Here is a 22,721-nt window from a genome sequence, read left to right as displayed (position 1 = left end):
TATGTTCTCAAGAGGTGAATCCTCTGAATCCATTTACAATGGCATAAGATCTTGTACCTGGGACTACTGAATGGAAAAGAGAACTTCCAGTGAAATTGAGATAGTAGGCAGGATTCCAGTGTAGGGGAAGGAAGAAGAGTGAGTTTAAGATTTGGGCAAAAGGCCCTTTTTGCAATCGAATGAATTTCTATTAGAGTGTAAATGGGAATGTCAGCACACAAGAAGAGTCAGTCACAACAAGGCACTTGGGAAAATAGATATCAATAGGGATGTTAGGAGATGGGGCAAAGTACAAAATGAGCGATAAGATCAGGGATATTTTCAACAGGGGGGATGGTTGAATACACTATCCTAGGAAGAAACAAGTGTATACTGACCATAGGATTGAAATTTGAAAACAATAGGCAACGCAGAAGTAGATGATTTTAGTAATCCATGCTCACATTAAAATTAGGCTTCGGAAAATCATAAGATAAGTGTGAGTTTTGCATTTTTTGTCCAGAAGATGACGTGATGAAAGGAAGACACGGAGCAGGTGACATGTGTATTCCTCCCACCATTTCTGGGAGCATGTTTTGAAACCCTATCGTTTAGAGTTTGGGGATAAAAATAGGTGTACCCTGGGTCTACGTATATAGAGATGATGCATGAAGACACCATACGGTGAATAAAAAAATATAACAGGTTCCTATTTTAAATAATGGATTGAATTGATATTTTAAAAAATACATGCAATCTGGTATTCACATACAAACATCCAGTCCAAGTAGTTATACATCTAGTGGTAATATTAAGGTTACTGTTTATACCAAACTGTGAGTGTTGCTTCGAAAATGTTGATGGAATTCAAAAGTAATGTGTTATAAAGAAATCTCATGAAAGAGCAAGTAAAGCAACATGGAGAAATACATGGGATCTGATACAGGGAGTGAATGTAAGTGAATCATATGCATATCAATTTGTGATTATTGGATGAAATGATACATCCTGGATGTATCATTTCTGAAGAAATAGGAATTTAACAATTTTGAATGAAAATTTACTTCAAAATACACATCATGTCCCATATGAATATACTTTCATGGATGTTCAACTGGGTCACTTACTGTAGAAATATGAGGGTTAGTACTCAACATTCACTGAAGTTCATTTTGAGTATTCAGAAACTAATGTGTATGTCAAGAAAATGAATATTTCTGAGAAATATCTTGTGAATAGTTGATTATCAATCCACCCAGATGGACATGAAAGAATCAAGGTAGTATATGACACATATATTTCATGTTTGCAAATCCATACTATATATTTAATCTATTAAAATGTAATAGTACGTATGCCAATCGAAACTCATAAGGGGATATATATCCATCACACATGTACCCAGAATATTCATTTTCCTCTACATTGTTCCATGGATCAACTTGTTGAAGTATAAGCTCACCACAGCTGGAATTTTCAGTGACCTCAGTGTACTGGGGGGCAGTGATCTCTTCATGAAATTCGTATTTTCCAAAATCAGAGTACTCTCAAGAATATACCTGTGAGGGCAGTAGGATTATATATGTGCATATAAGAGTATACATCGTGACCCAGGCGACAGAGACAGGGAGTCAGGAAGTTACATATTTGTTCATTTTGAAAATTCATGGAGAAATAAAAGGAGAAAAATGTGTGACAGGTTTCATAATATGTATCTCTGATGAAGCAAAAGGCAATTCCAAGTATACACCATGCCTCCTATCAAATGCCTCTACTTCTATTCCTTTAGATTATTTTTATCGATGTTACGATAAGTAGTCAGACTCTAGTAGGCTATGGGGTTAGTGTCAGAGATTCAATATTTCAAATGGCAAAACGGAAAATGAGTCTAATATATATGCGAACACGTGCCACATAACAATCTTCCACTGCCATCCACCACAATGCCTTGACATTACTATCACCCCAAATAAGACACAGTGAGAGGAGAGGAGGAAAAAAATCTGGGAATACATATCTGGAATTGGAAATTCTGAGGAGCTCACAAACTCGGGTGTGGCAGAAGAGATCCCAAAAGTAGGGGACAGGGTAAACATTCCACAAACATGGAACTTTGCTGGCCTAATGACTTCTTGACTATCTGCCTCTGACCTCTGTGCACTAGAAATAGAGCTTTGTGCTTTAGCTTCCTTTGCAGTGAGACCAGGAAAGCTTGGTCTCAGTCTATGTGAACAGGAGGACATGCTTTCATATTTTCCAATGCGAACAGGAGGCAGCAGAGCTGAATCCTCTCTTTGTAGGTAACTGTGGCCATTGGGGTATGAGTGTCTCCCTGGGTGGATTGTGAAGCCTTTGGCTCACCCTCCAGTTTTCATGGCATTTCTTGCAGCTTCCCTGGAAATTTGGTGTTTGTTTTTGAAATACATAAAGGTCAACCAGGACACAGTGCTGGAGGGAGCTCCGTCACGTGGGGTGAGTCAGGGTCTGAAGGAAAAAACACAAACCGGGCTGCTACCCCATATATCTTTCCCACTTGAGCGTAGCGACTTGATTCTGAGCATCGCACCAGATCCTCTCCCCACAACAACATGCCTTTATATTTTAGGGTCTGCTGGCTGCACCTTGTCAGTCACATGTCATTGGGAAGCCAATGACAGAACCACAGGGGCTCACCAAAGATGTTGGTCACACACCTGCACTCCATTGCCCCAGGCCCAGTTCCCTGCTGGCTCCTACTCACTGGCATCTCTGTTCTTCACCATGATCATGAATTCCACTCAGTCAAAAACGGCACTGGCCGGTTCAGTCATGATGAGCAACAGGAGATCTAAAGTTTCTCCAGGGATTTCTGGTCATGGGATTCTCAAAACCTTCATGTTATTGGCCTAGCCATATTTCAAGAATGAAGAAGGTGGCACTGTGGGTTTTGATTCATTCGGGAGCCATTGAGGGTCGAGGAATCTCCTTTCGGTAAAAGCTCTGGAGATCGCATGCAGGCAAGGCTTTTCAAGGAGTGGCGAAAGGTCACAGGGATCCAGGCCCATTGGGGGTCTAAAATAAGAGGTCCATGTGAGTGTTGGCTCTCAACTCTAGCTGAAAAGGCTTTAACAGCAAACTCATGTGAAATCCTGGCTGAGATTCCCAGTGCTGTGGAGAAAGCCACCCTCGGCCTAGACCTCACTTTCCAAAGGCTCCTCTAATGCCTGGCCTTGTAAAATCCCAACACGATTCATGGCAAGAGTTCTCTGAGATCAGTTCCAGAACTGAGTCTCTAATGCCATCACACCAGAGTTCAAGCTGAGGTGGACCCACTCATCTTTTCCAACCACCACACAAAAGACCACTATTCTAACAAAAACACTCCCACGTGGCCCTCATCTTCTTCCATACAGACACGCATCATAACATTCTGGCTGGGGGTTTCCTTAGGGGGAGCAGTCTAAGATGGTGTGCAAAGTAAGCTCTCATGCCCATCATGTGCCAAACGTCATGGTGGCCTGGACACCCTTCCTGAGAAACAGGACAGATAAAATGGGCCTGTAGTTAATACTGCTCTGCTTCTCAAATTCGAGGCCTCCTGCCTGCCAGGGGTAGATTCTTTATGTGTACTGGACTCATGAAAACACCCAAACACCTGTGTGCTAGTTACTGGAGGGCTTGCAACAACTCATTTGACCCAGAGGATCCCTGTTCTTACTTCATCGGGGTCAGGAGCCTCACCAGAGGAAGGCAAGAGACTTCATCCAATATTACACTTCTTTTTCATCCTTTGAGATTTGGATGGACACATGGGATTTTTCTTGAGTTTCCTGGGGTGCTGAGAATGTAATTCACAGCCACACACAGGGCCAAGTGTCTGATTCGGACACAGCTTTTACAAAGCACTTTACCTAAAAGGCACTGATGGGGCCTCTTCATTTCCATTTGAAACTGTTTTCTTGAGGATCCCCAAAGGAGTGCCCTAAGGCAAACACCTCCCTGACATTCAGGGGAACAGAACAATAGGGAGGAAAGAAGCCTGGAGAAAAACTTTCCTTGAATTGAACACTGTGGCACTGACAGCTCCTAATCATGCAACTTGGGTGGCTATCTAAGCAAGCAGGGATTCTCCAGAGAGATCCTTACCTGTCATGCTAATTTTTGACTTTTCTGAGATGCTTGGCGTTCCCATCAGCAATCCAATCCATGGCCATGTCACAGAGCTTGAAGGTGGTAACCCATCTTGGACACAAAAACACGAACCCCTTCAGACAGTGGCCAAAATTCAGGAAGAATACAGGAACTTAGGATCTTGGTAGGTGTTGCCCATCTGCAAGGCAAGCAGCAGTCCATTCATCAATAGGCCATGAGGAGCCCTGCAAAGATTTCCACTAGACAGAAAACATTCACGGCTGCATTCTTCTCTCTACTCTCTTTAACCACAAACCCAGTGGGATCCACTGGCATAGAAAGACTCACTAGTTAACAGTCCATTTCAAACCAACCACCACCACCACCACCACCACCACCAGCAACAACAACAACAACAACAACAACAACAAAAACGTTTTTCCTTCATGTTCTCAGAACATGAGACAAAACGCCAAATTGAAACACACACCCACTAAGACACACAAACCACCCCTGTATTTGGTCTGCGTCTATCCACTCTGCCCTCTGACTGGTGGGTCAAAATATGTTCCACAGCAGTGGCCTGTCCTGTCTCAGCTCTGGTCTCCTTGGCCATATCTGTGTAGTTGTCAGGAGCCAGCAATGAGCCAACACTTCTTTCTCAGGAAACGCCCCTGTTGAGACCATTCAAGGCATTTGGCTATCAACACATCACCAGGTGCCAAGAAAGAATGACTCTGGCCTTGGTCCAGAAAAACAAGTGAGCCCACTGGGACTGGAACTGCCTCTGGGTGCCTCGACTCCTGGATCCAAAGTTCAGAGAGTTCCATCACCGAGGAAGTGAGGTGAGGTCCCTTCCTTCAGGGACGTGAATGACGTCACTGCCTTGGCAACCACTTTGTCCTAACAGTTGTTTCCAAGGGTCCCATGAGATGGAGGCTGCCCCACCTTCCTGTGACATTTTCACAAGTCATAAAGGCCTATAGACCCTAGGAGCCCGGGATCAGGAACCCACCCAGGCCTGGTTGTGTCCATCTTCCCTGCATTGAGAAGAGAGAGGCTGATTCAGCCACAGCCCTTCATCCTGACTGGGTTGTTGGCCATGGAAGATGACTTTAGACCTCACAGGTCCTACCTAGCTGCCTACATTTGCTCCAGGGATCATTTCTGCATCTACCTTTGAGCTTCTCAGCAGATGGAGGATTCCCTACATACCTGTATGGCAAGACCAACTCAGGACCTGCTGTTATGTGAAGATAGATTGAGGGAACAGAGTCTGGTTCAGGGTCATATCAGGTTCGATTGGGTGTAGGAGCCATTCTGCTGGATGGATACGGGTATTGGGCAACTGGGATATTTTAAGAATGTAAGGTGAAATGTAAGTATGATAATAGAAAACTAGGTAAGATCTGAAGCACACAAGGGTGTTGGGCCCTTCATTGGGCCATACACAGTTTTGAATTATGTTCTCAAGAGGTGAATCCTCTGAATCCATTTACAATGGCATAAGATCTTGTACCTGGGACTACTGAATGGAAAAGAGAACTTCCAGTGAAATTGAGATAGTCGGCAGGATTCCAGTGTAGGGGAAGGAAGAAGAATGAGTTTAAGATTTGGGCAAAAGGCCCTTTTTGCAATCGAATGAATTTCTATTAGAGTGTAAATGGGAATGTCAGCACACAAGAAGAGTCAGTCACAACAAGGCACTTGGGGAAATAGATATCAATAGGGATGTTAGGAGATGGGGCAAAGTACAAAATGAGCGATAAGATCAGGGATATTTTCAACAGGGGGGATGGTTGAATACACTATCCTAGGAAGAAACAAGTGTATACTGACCATAGGATTGAAATTTGAAAACAATAGGCAACGCAGAAGTAGATGATTTTAGTAATCCATGCTCACATTAAAATTAGGCTTCGGAAAAATCATAAGATAAGTGTGAGTTTTGCATTTTTTGTCCAGAAGATGATGTGATGAAAGGAAGACACGGAGCAGGTGACATGTGTATTCCTCCCACCATTTCTGGGAGCATGTTTTGAAACCCTATCGTTTAGAGTTTGGGGATAAAAATAGGTGTACCCTGGGTCTACGTATATAGAGATGATGCATGAAGACACCATACGGTGAATAAAAAATATAACAGGTTCCTATTTTAAATAATGGATTGAATTGATATTTTAAAAAATACATGCAATCTGGTATTCACATACAAACATCCAGTCCAAGTAGTTATACATCTAGTGGTAATATTAGTGTTACTGTTTATACCAAACTGTGAGTGTTGCTTCGAAAATGTTGATGGAATTCAAAAGTAATGTGTTATAAAGAAATCTCATGAAAGAGCAAGTAAAGCAACATGGAGAAATACATGGGATCTGATACAGGGAGTGAATGTAAGTGAATCATATGCATATCAATTTGTGATTATTGGATGAAATGATACATCCTGGATGTATCATTTCTGAAGAAATAGGAATTTAACAATTTTGAATGAAAATTTACTTCAAAATACACATCATGTCCCATATGAATATACTTTCATGGATGTTCAACTGGGTCACTTACTGTAGAAATATGAGGGTTAGTACTCAACATTCACTGAAGTTCATTTTGAGTATTCAGAAACTAATGTGTATGTCAAGAAAATGAATATTTCTGAGAAATATCTTGTGAATAGTTGATTATCAATCCACCCAGATGGACATGAAAGAATCAAGGTAGTATATGACACATATATTTCATGTTTGCAAATCCATACTATATATTTAATCTATTAAAATGTAATAGTACGTATGCCAATCGAAACTCATAAGGGGATATATATCCATCACACATGTACCCAGAATATTCATTTTCCTCTACATTGTTCCATGGATCAACTTGTTGAAGTATAAGCTCACCACAGCTGGAATTTTTAGTGACCTCAGTGTACTGGGGGGCAGTGATCTCTTCATGAAATTTGTATTTTCCAAAATCAGAGTACTCTCAAGAATATACCTGTGAGGGCAGTAGGATTATATATGTGCATATAAGAGTATACATCGTGACCCAGGCGACAGAGACAGGGAGTCAGGAAGTTACATATTTGTTCATTTTGAAAATTCATGGAGAAATAAAAGGAGAAAAATGTGTGACAGGTTTCATAATATGTATCTCTGATGAGGCAAAAGGCAATTCCAAGTATACACCATGCCTCCTATCAAATGCCTCTACTTCTATTCCTTTAGATTATTTTTATCGATGTTACGATACGTAGTCAGACTCTAGTAGGCTATGGGTTAGTGTCAGAGATTCAATATTTCAAATGGCAAAACGGAAAATGAGTCTAATATATATCGGAACACGTGCCACATAACAATCTTCCACTGCCATCCACCACAATGCCTTGACATTACTATCACCCCAAATAAGACACAGTGAGAGGAGAAGAGGAAAAAAATCTGGGAATACATATCTGGAATTGGAAATTCTGAGGAGCTCACAAACTCGGGTGTGGCAGAAGAGATCCCAAAAGTAGGGGACAGGGTAAACATTCCACAAACATGGAACTTTGCTGGCCTAATGACTTCTTGACTATCTGCCTCTGACCTCTGTGCACTAGAAATAGAGCTTTGTGCTTTAGCTTCCTTTGCAGTGAGACCAGGAAAGCTTGGTCTCAGTCTATGTGAACAGGAGGACATGCTTTCATATTTTCCAATGCGAACAGGAGGCAGCAGAGCTGAATCCTCTCTTTGTAGGTAACTGTGGCCATTGGGGTATGAGTGTCTCCCTGGGTGGATTGTGAAGCCTTTGGCTCACCCTCCAGTTTTCATGGCGTTTCTTGCAGCTTCCCTGGAAATTTGGTGTTTGTTTTTGAAATACATAAAGGTCAACCGGGACACAGTGCTGGAGGGAGCTCCGTCACGTGGGGTGAGTCAGGGTCTGAAGGAAAAAACACAAACCGGGCTGCTACCCCATATATCTTTCCCACTTGAGCGTAGCAACTTGATTCTGAGCATCACACCAGATCCTCTCCCCACAACAACATGCCTTTATATTTTAGGGTCTGCTGGCTGCACCTTGTCAGTCACATGTCATTGGGAAGCCAATGACAGAACCACAGTGGCTCACCACAGATGTTGGTCACACACCTGCACTCCATTGCTCCAGGCCCAGTTCCCTGCTGGCTCCTACTCACTGGCATCTCTGTTCTTCACCATGATCATGAATTCCACTCAGTAAAAAACGGCACTGGCCGGTTCAGTCATGGTGAGCAACAGGAGATCTAAAGGTTCTCCAGGGATTTCTGGTCATGGGATTCTCAAAACCTTCATGTTATTGGCCTAGCCATATTTCAAGAATGAAGAAGGTGGCACTGTGGGTTTTGATTCATTCGGGAGCCATTGAGGGTCGAGGAATCTCCTTTCGGTAAAAGCTCTGGAGATCGCATGCAGGCAAGGCTTTTCAAGGAGTGGCGAAAGGTCACAGGGATCCAGGCCCATTGGGGGTCTAAAATAAGAGGTCCATGTGAGTGTTGGCTCTCAACTCTAGCTGAAAAGGCTTTAACAGCAAACTCATGTGAAATCCTGGCTGAGATTCCCAGTGCTGTGGAGAAAGCCACCCTCGGCCTAGACCTCACTTTCCAAAGGCTCCTCTAATGCCTGGCCTTGTAAAATCCCAACACGATTCATGGCAAGAGTTCTCTGAGATCAGTTCCAGAACTGAGTCTCTAATGGCATCACACCAGAGTTCAAGCTGAGGTGGACCCACTCATCTTTTCCAACCACCACACAAAAGACCACTATTCTAACAAAAACACTCCCACGTGGCCCTCATCTTCTTCCATACAGACACGCATCATAACATTCTGGCTGGGGGTTTCCTTAGGGGGAGCAGTCTAAGATGGTGTGCAAAGTAAGCTCTCATGCCCATCATGTGCCAAACGTCATGGTGGCCTGGACACCCTTCCTGAGAAACAGGATAGATAAAATGGGCCTGTAGTTAATACTGCTCTGCTTCTCAAATTCGAGGCCTCCTGCCTGCCAGGGGTAGATTCTTTATGTGTACTGGACTCATGAAAACACCCAAACACCTGTGTGCTAGTTACTGGAGGGCTTGCAACAACTCATTTGACCCAGAGGATCCCTGTTCTTACTTCATCGGGGTCAGGAGCCTCACCAGAGGAAGGCAAGAGACTTCATCCAATATTACACTTCTTTTTCATCCTTTGAGATTTGGATGGACACATGGGATTTTTCTTGAGTTTCCTGGGGTGCTGAGAATGTAATTCACAGCCACACACAGGGCCAAGAGTCTGATTCGGACACAGCTTTTACAAAGCACTTTACCTAAAAGGCACTGATGGGGCCTCTTCATTTCCATTTGAAACTGTTTTCTTGAGGATCCCCAAAGGAGTGCCCTAAGGCAAACACCTCCCTGACATTCAGGGGAACAGAACAATAGGGAGGAAAGAAGCCTGGAGAAAAACTTTCTTTGAATTGAACACTGTGGCACTGACAGCTCCTAATCATGCAACTTGGGTGGCTATCTAAGCAAGCAGGGATTCTCCAGAGAGATCCTTACCTGTCATGCTAATTTTTGACTTTTCTGAGATGCTTGGCGTTCCCATCAGCAATCCAATCCATGGCCATGTCACAGAGCTTGAAGGTGGTAACCCATCTTGGACACAAAAACACGAACCCCTTCAGACAGTGGCCAAAATTCAGGAAGAATACAGGAACTTAGGATCTTGGTAGGTGTTGCCCATCTGCAAGGCAAGCAGCAGTCCATTCATCAATAGGCCATGAGGAGCCCTGCAAAGATTTCCACTAGACAGAAAACATTCACGGCTGCATTCTTCTCTCTACTCTCTTTAACCACAAACCCAGTGGGATCCACTGGCATAGAAAGACTCACTAGTTAACAGTCCATTTCAAACCAACCACCACCACCACCAACAACAACAACAACAACAACAACAACAACAAAAACGTTTTTCCTTCATGTTCTCAGAACATGAGACAAAACGCCAAATTGAAACACACACCCACTAAGACACACAAACCACCCCTGTATTTGGTCTGCGTCTATCCACTCTGCCCTCTGACTGGTGGGTCAAAATATGTTCCACAGCAGTGGCCTGTCCTGTCTCAGCTCTGGTCTCCTTGGCCATATCTGTGTAGTTGTCAGGAGCCAGCAATGAGCCAACACTTCTTTCTCAGGAAACGCCCCTGTTGAGACCATTCAAGGCATTTGGCTATCAACACATCACCAGGTGCCAAGAAAGAATGACTCTGGCCTTGGTCCAGAAAAACAAGTGAGCCCACTGGGACTGGAACTGCCTCTGGGTGCCTCGACTCCTGGATCCCAAGTTCAGAGAGTTCCATCACCAAGGAAGTGAGGTGAGGTCACTTCCTTCAGGGACGTGAATCACGTCACTGCCTTGGCAACCACTTTGTCCTAACAGTTGTTTCCAAGGGTCCCATGAGATGGAGGCTGCCCCACCTTCCTGTGACATTTTCACAAGTCATAAAGGCCTATAGACCCTAGGAGCCCGGGATCAGGAACCCACCCAGGCCTGGTTGTGTCCATCTTCCCTGCATTGAGAAGAGAGAGGCTGATTCAGCCACAGCCCTTCATCCTGACTGGGTTGTTGGCCATGGAAGATGACTTTAGACCTCACAGGTCCTACCTAGCTGCCTACATTTGCTCCAGGGATCATTTCTGCATCTACCTTTGAGCTTCTCAGCAGATGGAGGATTCCCTACATACCTGTATGGCAAGACCAACTCAGGACCTGCTGTTATGTGAAGATAGATTGAGGGAACAGAGTCTGGTTCAGGGTCATATCAGGTTCGATTGGGTGTAGGAGTCATTCTGCTGGATGGATACGGGTATTGGGCAACTGGGATATTTTAAGAATGTAAGGTGAAATGTAAGTATGATAATAGAAAACTAGGTAAGATCTGAAGCACACAAGGGTGTTGGGCCCTTCATTAGGCCATACATAGTTTTGAATTATGTTCTCAAGAGGTGAATCCTCTGAATCCATTTACAATGGCATAAGATCTTGTACCTGGGACTACTGAATGGAAAAGAGAACTTCCAGTGAAATTGAGATAGTAGGCAGGATTCCAGTGTAGGGGAAGGAAGAAGAGTGAGTTTAAGATTTGGGCAAAAGGCCCTTTTTGCAATCGAATGAATTTCTATTAGAGTGTAAATGGGAATGTCAGCACACAAGAAGAGTCAGTCACAACAAGGCACTTGGGGAAATAGATATCAATAGGGATGTTAGGAGATGGGGCAAAGTACAAAATGAGCGATAAGATCAGGGATATTTTCAACAGGGGGGATGGTTGAATACACTATCCTAGGAAGAAACAAGTGTATACTGACCATAGGATTGAAATTTGAAAACAATAGGCAACGCAGAAGTAGATGATTTTAGTAATCCATGCTCACATTAAAATTAGGCTTCGGAAAAATCATAAGATAAGTGTGAGTTTTGCATTTTTTGTCCAGAAGATGATGTGATGAAAGGAAGACACGGAGCAGGTGACATGTGTATTCCTCCCACCATTTCTGGGAGCATGTTTTGAAACCCTATCGTTTAGAGTTTGGGGATAAAAATAGGTGTACCCTGGGTCTACGTATATAGAGATGATGCATGAAGACACCATACAGTGAATAAAAAATATAACAGGTTCCTATTTTAAATAATGGATTGAATTGATATTTTAAAAAATACATGCAATCTGGTATTCACATACAAACATCCAGTCCAAGTAGTTATACATCTAGTGGTAATATTAGGGTTACTGTTTATACCAAACTGTGAGTGTTGCTTCGAAAATGTTGATGGAATTCAAAAGTAATGTGTTATAAAGAAATCTCATGAAAGAGCAAGTAAAGCAACATGGAGAAATACATGGGATCTGATACAGGGAGTGAATGTAAGTGAATCATATGCATATCAATTTGTGATTATTGGATGAAATGATACATCCTGGATGTATCATTTCTGAAGAAATAGGAATTTAACAATTTTGAATGAAAATTTACTTCAAAATACACATCATGTCCCATATGAATATACTTTCATGGATGTTCAACTGGGTCACTTACTGTAGAAATATGAGGGTTAGTACTCAACATTCACTGAAGTTCATTTTGAGTATTCAGAAACTAATGTGTATGTCAAGAAAATGAATATTTCTGAGAAATATCTTGTGAATAGTTGATTATCAATCCACCCAGATGGACATGAAAGAATCAAGGTAGTATATGACACATATATTTCATGTTTGCAAATCCATACTATATATTTAATCTATTAAAATGTAATAGTACGTATGCCAATCGAAACTCATAAGGGGATATATATCCATCACACATGTACCCAGAATATTCATTTTCCTCTACATTGTTCCATGGATCAACTTGTTGAAGTATAAGCTCACCACAGCTGGAATTTTCAGTGACCTCAGTGTACTGGGGGGCAGTGATCTCTTCATGAAATTCGTATTTTCCAAAATCAGAGTACTCTCAAGAATATACCTGTGAGGGCAGTAGGATTATATATGTGCATATAAGAGTATACATCGTGACCCAGGCGACAGAGACAGGGAGTCAGGAAGTTACATATTTGTTCATTTTGAAAATTCATGGAGAAATAAAAGGAGAAAAATGTGTGACAGGTTTCATAATATGTATCTCTGATGAAGCAAAAGGCAATTCCAAGTATACACCATGCCTCCTATCAAATGCCTCTACTTCTATTCCTTTAGATTATTTTTATCGATGTTACGATAAGTAGTCAGACTCTAGTAGGCTATGGGGTTAGTGTCAGAGATTCAATATTTCAAATGGCAAAACGGAAAATGAGTCTAATATATATGCGAACACGTGCCACATAACAATCTTCCACTGCCATCCACCACAATGCCTTGACATTACTATCACCCCAAATAAGACACAGTGAGAGGAGAAGAGGAAAAAAATCTGGGAATACATATCTGGAATTGGAAATTCTGAGGAGATCACAAACTCGGGTGTGGCAGAAGAGATCCCAAAAGTAGGGGACAGGGTAAACATTCCACAAACATGGAACTTTGCTGGCCTAATGACTTCTTGACTATCTGCCTCTGACCTCTGTGCATTAGAAATAGAGCTTTGTGCTTTAGCTTCCTTTGCAGTGAGACCAGGAAAGCTTGGTCTCAGTCTATGTGAACAGGAGGACATGCTTTCATATTTTCCAATGCGAACAGGAGGCAGCAGAGCTGAATCCTCTCTTTGTAGGTAACTGTGGCCATTGGGGTATGAGTGTCTCCCTGGGTGGATTGTGAAGCCTTTGGCTCACCCTCCAGTTTTCATGGCGTTTCTTGCAGCTTCCCTGGAAATTTGGTGTTTGTTTTTGAAATACATAAAGGTCAACCGGGACACAGCGCTGGAGGGAGCTCCGTCACGTGGGGTGAGTCAGGGTCTGAAGGAAAAATCAAAAACCGGGCTGCTACCCCATATATCTTTCCCACGTGAGCGTAGCGACTTGATTCTGAGCATCGCACCAGATATTCTCCCCACAACAACATGCCTTTATATTTTAGGGTCTGCTGGCTGCACCTTGTCAGTCACATGTCATTGGGAAGCCAATGACAGAACCACAGGGGCTCACCACAGATGTTGGTCACACACCTGCACTCCATTGCTCCAGGCCCAGTTCCCTGCTGGCTCCTACTCACTGGCATCTCTGTTCTTCACCATGATCATGAATTCCACTCAGTCAAAAACGGCACTGGCTGGTTCAGTCATGATGAGCAACAGGAGATCTAAAGGTTCTCCAGGGATTTCTGGTCATGGGATTCTCAAAACCTTCATGTTATTGGCCTAGCCATATTTCAAGAATGAAGAAGGTGGCACTGTGGGTTTTGATTCATTTGGGAGCCATTGAGGGTCGAGGAATCTCCTTTCGGTAAAAGCTCTGGAGATCGCATGCAGGCAAGGCTTTTCAAGGAGTGGCGGAAGGTCACAGGGATCCAGGCCCATTGGGGGTCTAAAATAAGAGGTCCATGTGAGTGTTGGCTCTCAACTATAGCTGAAAAGGCTTTAACAGCAAACTCATGTGAAATCCTGGCTGAGATTCCCAGTGCTGTGGAGAAAGCCACCCTCGGCCTAGACCTCAGTTTACAAAGGCTCCTCTAATGCCTGGCCTTGTAAAATCCCAACACGATTCATGGCAAGAGTTCTCTGAGATCAGTTCCAGAACTGAGTCTCTAATGGCATCACACCAGAGTTCAAGCTGAGGTGGACCCACTCATCTTTTTCAACCACCACACAAAAGACCACTATTCTAACAAAAACACTCCCACGTGGCCCTCATCTTCTTCCATACAGCCACGCATCATAACATTCTGGCTGGGGGTTTCCTTAGGGGGAGCAGTCTAAGATGGTGTGCAAAGTAAGCTCTCATGCCCATCATGTGCCAAACGTCATGGTGGCCTGGACACCCTTCCTGAGAAACAGGACAGATAAAATGGGCCTGTAGTTAATACTGCTCTGCTTCTCAAATTCGAGGCCTCCTGCCTGCCAGGGGTAGATTCTTTATGTGTACTGGACTCATGAAAACACCCAAACACCTGTGTGCTAGTTACTGGAGGGCTTGCAACAACTCATTTGACCCAGAGGATCCCTGTTCTTACTTCATCGGGGTCAGGAGCCTCACCAGAGGAAGGCAAGAGACTTCATCCAATATTACACTTCTTTTTCATCCTTTGAGATTTGGATGGACACATGGGATTTTTCTTGAGTTTCCTGGGGTGCTGAGAATGTAATTCACAGCCACACACAGGGCCAAGAGTCTGATTCGGACACAGCTTTTACAAAGCACTTTACCTAAAAGGCACTGATGGGGCCTCTTCATTTCCATTTGAAACTGTTTTCTTGAGGATCCCCAAAGGAGTGCCCTAAGGCAAACACCTCCCTGACATTCAGGGGAACAGAACAATAGGGAGGAAAGAAGCCTGGAGAAAAACTTTCTTTGAATTGAACACTGTGGCACTGACAGCTCCTAATCATGCAACTTGGGTGGCTATCTAAGCAAGCAGGGATTCTCCAGAGAGATCCTTACCTGTCATGCTAATTTTTGACTTTTCTGAGATGCTTGGCGTTCCCATCAGCAATCCAATCCATGGCCATGTCACAGAGCTTGAAGGTGGTAACCCATCTTGGACACAAAAACACGAACCCCTTCAGACAGTGGCCAAAATTCAGGAAGAATACAGGAACTTAGGATCTTGGTAGGTGTTGCCCATCTGCAAGGCAAGCAGCAGTCCATTCATCAATAGGCCATGAGGAGCCCTGCAAAGATTTCCACTAGACAGAAAACATTCACGGCTGCATTCTTCTCTCTACTCTCTTTAACCACAAACCCAGTGGGATCCACTGGCATAGAAAGACTCACTAGTTAACAGTCCATTTCAAACCAACCACCACCACCACCAACAACAACAACAACAACAACAACAACAACAAAAACGTTTTTCCTTCATGTTCTCAGAACATGAGACAAAACGCCAAATTGAAACACACACCCACTAAGACACACAAACCACCCCTGTATTTGGTCTGCGTCTATCCACTCTGCCCTCTGACTGGTGGGTCAAAATATGTTCCACAGCAGTGGCCTGTCCTGTCTCAGCTCTGGTCTCCTTGGCCATATCTGTGTAGTTGTCAGGAGCCAGCAATGAGCCAACACTTCTTTCTCAGGAAACGCCCCTGTTGAGACCATTCAAGGCATTTGGCTATCAACACATCACCAGGTGCCAAGAAAGAATGACTCTGGCCTTGGTCCAGAAAAACAAGTGAGCCCACTGGGACTGGAACTGCCTCTGGGTGCCTCGACTCCTGGATCCCAAGTTCAGAGAGTTCCATCACCAAGGAAGTGAGGTGAGGTCACTTCCTTCAGGGACGTGAATCACGTCACTGCCTTGGCAACCACTTTGTCCTAACAGTTGTTTCCAAGGGTCCCATGAGATGGAGGCTGCCCCACCTTCCTGTGACATTTTCACAAGTCATAAAGGCCTATAGACCCTAGGAGCCCGGGATCAGGAACCCACCCAGGCCTGGTTGTGTCCATCTTCCCTGCATTGAGAAGAGAGAGGCTGATTCAGCCACAGCCCTTCATCCTGACTGGGTTGTTGGCCATGGAAGATGACTTTAGACCTCACAGGTCCTACCTAGCTGCCTACATTTGCTCCAGGGATCATTTCTGCATCTACCTTTGAGCTTCTCAGCAGATGGAGGATTCCCTACATACCTGTATGGCAAGACCAACTCAGGACCTGCTGTTATGTGAAGATAGATTGAGGGAACAGAGTCTGGTTCAGGGTCATATCAGGTTCGATTGGGTGTAGGAGTCATTCTGCTGGATGGATACGGGTATTGGGCAACTGGGATATTTTAAGAATGTAAGGTGAAATGTAAGTATGATAATAGAAAACTAGGTAAGATCTGAAGCACACAAGGGTGTTGGGCCCTTCATTAGGCCATACATAGTTTTGAATTATGTTCTCAAGAGGTGAATCCTCTGAATCCATTTACAATGGCATAAGATCTTGTACCTGGGACTACTGAATGGAAAAGAGAACTTCCAGTGAAATTGAGATAGTAGGCAGGATTCCAGTGTAGGGGAAGGAAGAAGAGTGAGTTTAAGATTTGGGCAAAAGGCCCTTTTTGCAATCGAATGAATTTCTATTAGAGTGTAAATGGGAATGTCAGCACACAAGAAGAGTCAGTCACAACAAGGCACTTGGGGAAATAGATATCAATAGGGATGTTAGGAGATGGGGCAAAGTACAAAATGAGCGATAAGATCAGGGATATTTTCAACAGGGGGGATGGTTGAATACACTATCCTAGGAAGAAACAAGTGTATACTGACCATAGGATTGAAATTTGAAAACAATAGGCAACGCAGAAGTAGATGATTTTAGTAATCCATGCTCACATTAAAATTAGGCTTCGGAAAAATCATAAGATAAGTGTGAGTTTTGCATTTTTTGTCCAGAAGATGATGTGATGAAAGGAAGACACGGAGCAGGTGACATGTGTATTCCTCCCACCATTTCTGGGAGCATGTTTTGAAACCCTATCGTTTAGAGTTTGGGGATAAAAATAGGTGTACCCTGGGTCTACGTATATAGAGATGATGCATGAAGACACCATACAGTGAATAAAAAATATAACAGGTTCCTATTTTAAATAATGGATTGAATTGATATTTTAAAAAATACATGCAATCTGGTATTCACATACAAACATCCAGTCCAAGTAGTTATACATCTAGTGGTAATATTAGGGTTACTGTTTATACCAAACTGTGAGTGTTGCTTCGAAAATGTTGATGGAATTCAAAAGTAATGTGTTATAAAGAAATCTCATGAAAGAGCAAGTAAAGCAACATGGAGAAATACATGGGATCTGATACAGGGAGTGAATGTAAGTGAATCATATGCATATCAATTTGTGATTATTGGATGAAATGATACATCCTGGATGTATCATTTCTGAAGAAATAGGAATTTAACAATTTTGAATGAAAATTTACTTCAAAATACACATCATGTCCCATATGAATATACTTTCATGGATGTTCAACTGGGTCACTTACTGTAGAAATATGAGGGTTAGTACTCAACATTCACTGAAGTTCATTTTGAGTATTCAGAAACTAATGTGTATGTCAAGAAAATGAATATTTCTGAGAAATATCTTGTGAATAGTTGATTATCAATCCACCCAGATGGACATGAAAGAATCAAGGTAGTATATGACACATATATTTCATGTTTGCAAATCCATACTATATATTTAATCTATTAAAATGTAATAGTACGTATGCCAATCGAAACTCATAAGGGGATATATATCCATCACACATGTACCCAGAATATTCATTTTCCTCTACATTGTTCCATGGATCAACTTGTTGAAGTATAAGCTCACCACAGCTGGAATTTTCAGTGACCTCAGTGTACTGGGGGGCAGTGATCTCTTCATGAAATTCGTATTTTCCAAAATCAGAGTACTCTCAAGAATATACCTGTGAGGGCAGTAGGATTATATATGTGCATATAAGAGTATACATCGTGACCCAGGCGACAGAGACAGGGAGTCAGGAAGTTACATATTTGTTCATTTTGAAAATTCATGGAGAAATAAAAGGAGAAAAATGTGTGACAGGTTTCATAATATGTATCTCTGATGAAGCAAAAGGCAATTCCAAGTATACACCATGCCTCCTATCAAATGCCTCTACTTCTATTCCTTTAGATTATTTTTATCGATGTTACGATAAGTAGTCAGACTCTAGTAGGCTATGGGGTTAGTGTCAGAGATTCAATATTTCAAATGGCAAAACGGAAAATGAGTCTAATATATATGCGAACACGTGCCACATAACAATCTTCCACTGCCATCCACCACAATGCCTTGACATTACTATCACCCCAAATAAGACACAGTGAGAGGAGAAGAGGAAAAAAATCTGGGAATACATATCTGGAATTGGAAATTCTGAGGAGATCACAAACTCGGGTGTGGCAGAAGAGATCCCAAAAGTAGGGGACAGGGTAAACATTCCACAAACATGGAACTTTGCTGGCCTAATGACTTCTTGACTATCTGCCTCTGACCTCTGTGCATTAGAAATAGAGCTTTGTGCTTTAGCTTCCTTTGCAGTGAGACCAGGAAAGCTTGGTCTCAGTCTATGTGAACAGGAGGACATGCTTTCATATTTTCCAATGCGAACAGGAGGCAGCAGAGCTGAATCCTCTCTTTGTAGGTAACTGTGGCCATTGGGGTATGAGTGTCTCCCTGGGTGGATTGTGAAGCCTTTGGCTCACCCTCCAGTTTTCATGGCGTTTCTTGCAGCTTCCCTGGAAATTTGGTGTTTGTTTTTGAAATACATAAAGGTCAACCGGGACACAGCGCTGGAGGGAGCTCCGTCACGTGGGGTGAGTCAGGGTCTGAAGGAAAAATCAAAAACCGGGCTGCTACCCCATATATCTTTCCCACGTGAGCGTAGCGACTTGATTCTGAGCATCGCACCAGATATTCTCCCCACAACAACATGCCTTTATATTTTAGGGTCTGCTGGCTGCACCTTGTCAGTCACATGTCATTGGGAAGCCAATGACAGAACCACAGGGGCTCACCACAGATGTTGGTCACACACCTGCACTCCATTGCTCCAGGCCCAGTTCCCTGCTGGCTCCTACTCACTGGCATCTCTGTTCTTCACCATGATCATGAATTCCACTCAGTCAAAAACGGCACTGGCTGGTTCAGTCATGATGAGCAACAGGAGATCTAAAGGTTCTCCAGGGATTTCTGGTCATGGGATTCTCAAAACCTTCATGTTATTGGCCTAGCCATATTTCAAGAATGAAGAAGGTGGCACTGTGGGTTTTGATTCATTTGGGAGCCATTGAGGGTCGAGGAATCTCCTTTCGGTAAAAGCTCTGGAGATCGCATGCAGGCAAGGCTTTTCAAGGAGTGGCGGAAGGTCACAGGGATCCAGGCCCATTGGGGGTCTAAAATAAGAGGTCCATGTGAGTGTTGGCTCTCAACTATAGCTGAAAAGGCTTTAACAGCAAACTCATGTGAAATCCTGGCTGAGATTCCCAGTGCTGTGGAGAAAGCCACCCTCGGCCTAGACCTCAGTTTACAAAGGCTCCTCTAATGCCTGGCCTTGTAAAATCCCAACACGATTCATGGCAAGAGTTCTCTGAGATCAGTTCCAGAACTGAGTCTCTAATGGCATCACACCAGAGTTCAAGCTGAGGTGGACCCACTCATCTTTTTCAACCACCACACAAAAGACCACTATTCTAACAAAAACACTCCCACGTGGCCCTCATCTTCTTCCATACAGCCACGCATCATAACATTCTGGCTGGGGGTTTCCTTAGGGGGAGCAGTCTAAGATGGTGTGCAAAGTAAGCTCTCATGCCCATCATGTGCCAAACGTCATGGTGGCCTGGACACCCTTCCTGAGAAACAGGACAGATAAAATGGGCCTGTAGTTAATACTGCTCTGCTTCTCAAATTCGAGGCCTCCTGCCTGCCAGGGGTAGATTCTTTATGTGTACTGGACTCATGAAAACACCCAAACACCTGTGTGCTAGTTACTGGAGGGCTTGCAACAACTCATTTGACCCAGAGGATCCCTGTTCTTACTTCATCGGGGTCAGGAGCCTCACCAGAGGAAGGCAAGAGACTTCATCCAATATTACACTTCTTTTTCATCCTTTGAGATTTGGATGGACACATGGGATTTTTCTTGAGTTTCCTGGGGTGCTGAGAATGTAATTCACAGCCACACACAGGGCCAAGAGTCTGATTCGGACACAGCTTTTACAAAGCACTTTACCTAAAAGGCACTGATGGGGCCTCTTCATTTCCATTTGAAACTGTTTTCTTGAGGATCCCCAAAGGAGTGCCCTAAGGCAAACACCTCCCTGACATTCAGGGGAACAGAACAATAGGGAGGAAAGAAGCCTGGAGAAAAACTTTCCTTGAATTGAACACTGTGGCACTGACAGCTCCTAATCATGCAACTTGGGTGGCTATCTAAGCAAGCAGGGATTCTCCAGAGAGATCCTTACCAGTCATGCTAATTTTTGACTTTTCTGAGATGCTTGGCGTTCCCATCAGCAATCCAATCCATGGCCATGTCACAGAGCTTGAAGGTGGTAACCCATCTTGGACACAAAAACACGAACCCCTTCAGACAGTGGCCAAAATTCAGGAAGAATACAGGAACTTAGGATCTTGGTAGGTGTTGCCCATCTGCAAGGCAAGCAGCAGTCCATTCATCAATAGGCCATGAGGAGCCCTGCAAAGATTTCCACTAGACAGAAAACATTCACGGCTGCATTCTTCTCTCTACTCTCTTTAACCACAAACCCAGTGGGATCCACTGGCATAGAAAGACTCACTAGTTAACAGTCCATTTCAAACCAACCACCACCACCACCACCACCACCACCAGCAACAACAACAACAACAACAACAACAACAAAAACGTTTTTCCTTCATGTTCTCAGAACATGAGACAAAACGCCAAATTGAAACACACACCCACTAAGACACACAAACCACCCCTGTATTTGGTCTGCGTCTATCCACTCTGCCCTCTGACTGGTGGGTCAAAATATGTTCCACAGCAGTGGCCTGTCCTGTCTCAGCTCTGGTCTCCTTGGCCATATCTGTGTAGTTGTCAGGAGCCAGCAATGAGCCAACACTTCTTTCTCAGGAAACGCCCCTGTTGAGACCATTCAAGGCATTTGGCTATCAACACATCACCAGGTGCCAAGAAAGAATGACTCTGGCCTTGGTCCAGAAAAACAAGTGAGCCCACTGGGACTGGAACTGCCTCTGGGTGCCTCGACTCCTGGATCCCAAGTTCAGAGAGTTCCATCACCGAGGAAGTGAGGTGAGGTCACTTCCTTCAGGGACGTGAATCACGTCACTGCCTTGGCAACCACTTTGTCCTAACAGTTGTTTCCAAGGGTCCCATGAGATGGAGGCTGCCCCACCTTCCTGTGACATTTTCACAAGTCATAAAGGCCTATAGACCCTAGGAGCCCGGGATCAGGAACCCACCCAGGCCTGGTTGTGTCCATCTTCCCTGCATTGAGAAGAGAGAGGCTGATTCAGCCACAGCCCTTCATCCTGACTGGGTTGTTGGCCATGGAAGATGACTTTAGACCTCACAGGTCCTACCTAGCTGCCTACATTTGCTCCAGGGATCATTTCTGCATCTACCTTTGAGCTTCTCAGCAGATGGAGGATTCCCTACATACCTGTATGGCAAGACCAACTCAGGACCTGCTGTTATGTGAAGATAGATTGAGGGAACAGAGTCTGGTTCAGGGTCATATCAGGTTCGATTGGGTGTAGGAGTCATTCTGCTGGATGGATACGGGTATTGGGCAACTGGGATATTTTAAGAATGTAAGGTGAAATGTAAGTATGATAATAGAAAACTAGGTAAGATCTGAAGCACACAAGGGTGTTGGGCCCTTCATTGGGCCATACATAGTTTTGAATTATGTTCTCAAGAGGTGAATCCTCTGAATCCATTTACAATGGCATAAGATCTTGTACCTGGGACTACTGAATGGAAAAGAGAACTTCCAGTGAAATTGAGATAGTAGGCAGGATTCCAGTGTAGGGGAAGGAAGAAGAGTGAGTTTAAGATTTGGGCAAAAGGCCCTTTTTGCAATCGAATGAATTTCTATTAGAGTGTAAATGGGAATGTCAGCACACAAGAAGAGTCAGTCACAACAAGGCACTTGGGGAAATAGATATCAATAGGGATGTTAGGAGATGGGGCAAAGTACAAAATGAGCGATAAGATCAGGGATATTTTCAACAGGGGGGATGGTTGAATACACTATCCTAGGAAGAAACAAGTGTATACTCACCATAGGATTGAAATTTGAAAACAATAGGCAACGCAGAAGTAGATGATTTTAGTAATCCATGCTCACATTAAAATTAGGCTTCGGAAAAATCATAAGATAAGTGTGAGTTTTGCATTTTTTGTCCAGAAGATGATGTGATGAAAGGAAGACATGGAGCAGGTGACA

The sequence above is a fragment of the Urocitellus parryii genome, chromosome 7 (assembly GCF_045843805.1).
Source record: "Urocitellus parryii isolate mUroPar1 chromosome 7, mUroPar1.hap1, whole genome shotgun sequence".
In the NCBI taxonomy this organism is placed as follows: domain Eukaryota; kingdom Metazoa; phylum Chordata; class Mammalia; order Rodentia; family Sciuridae; genus Urocitellus; species Urocitellus parryii.
This window is presented reverse-complemented; position numbering follows the sequence as displayed.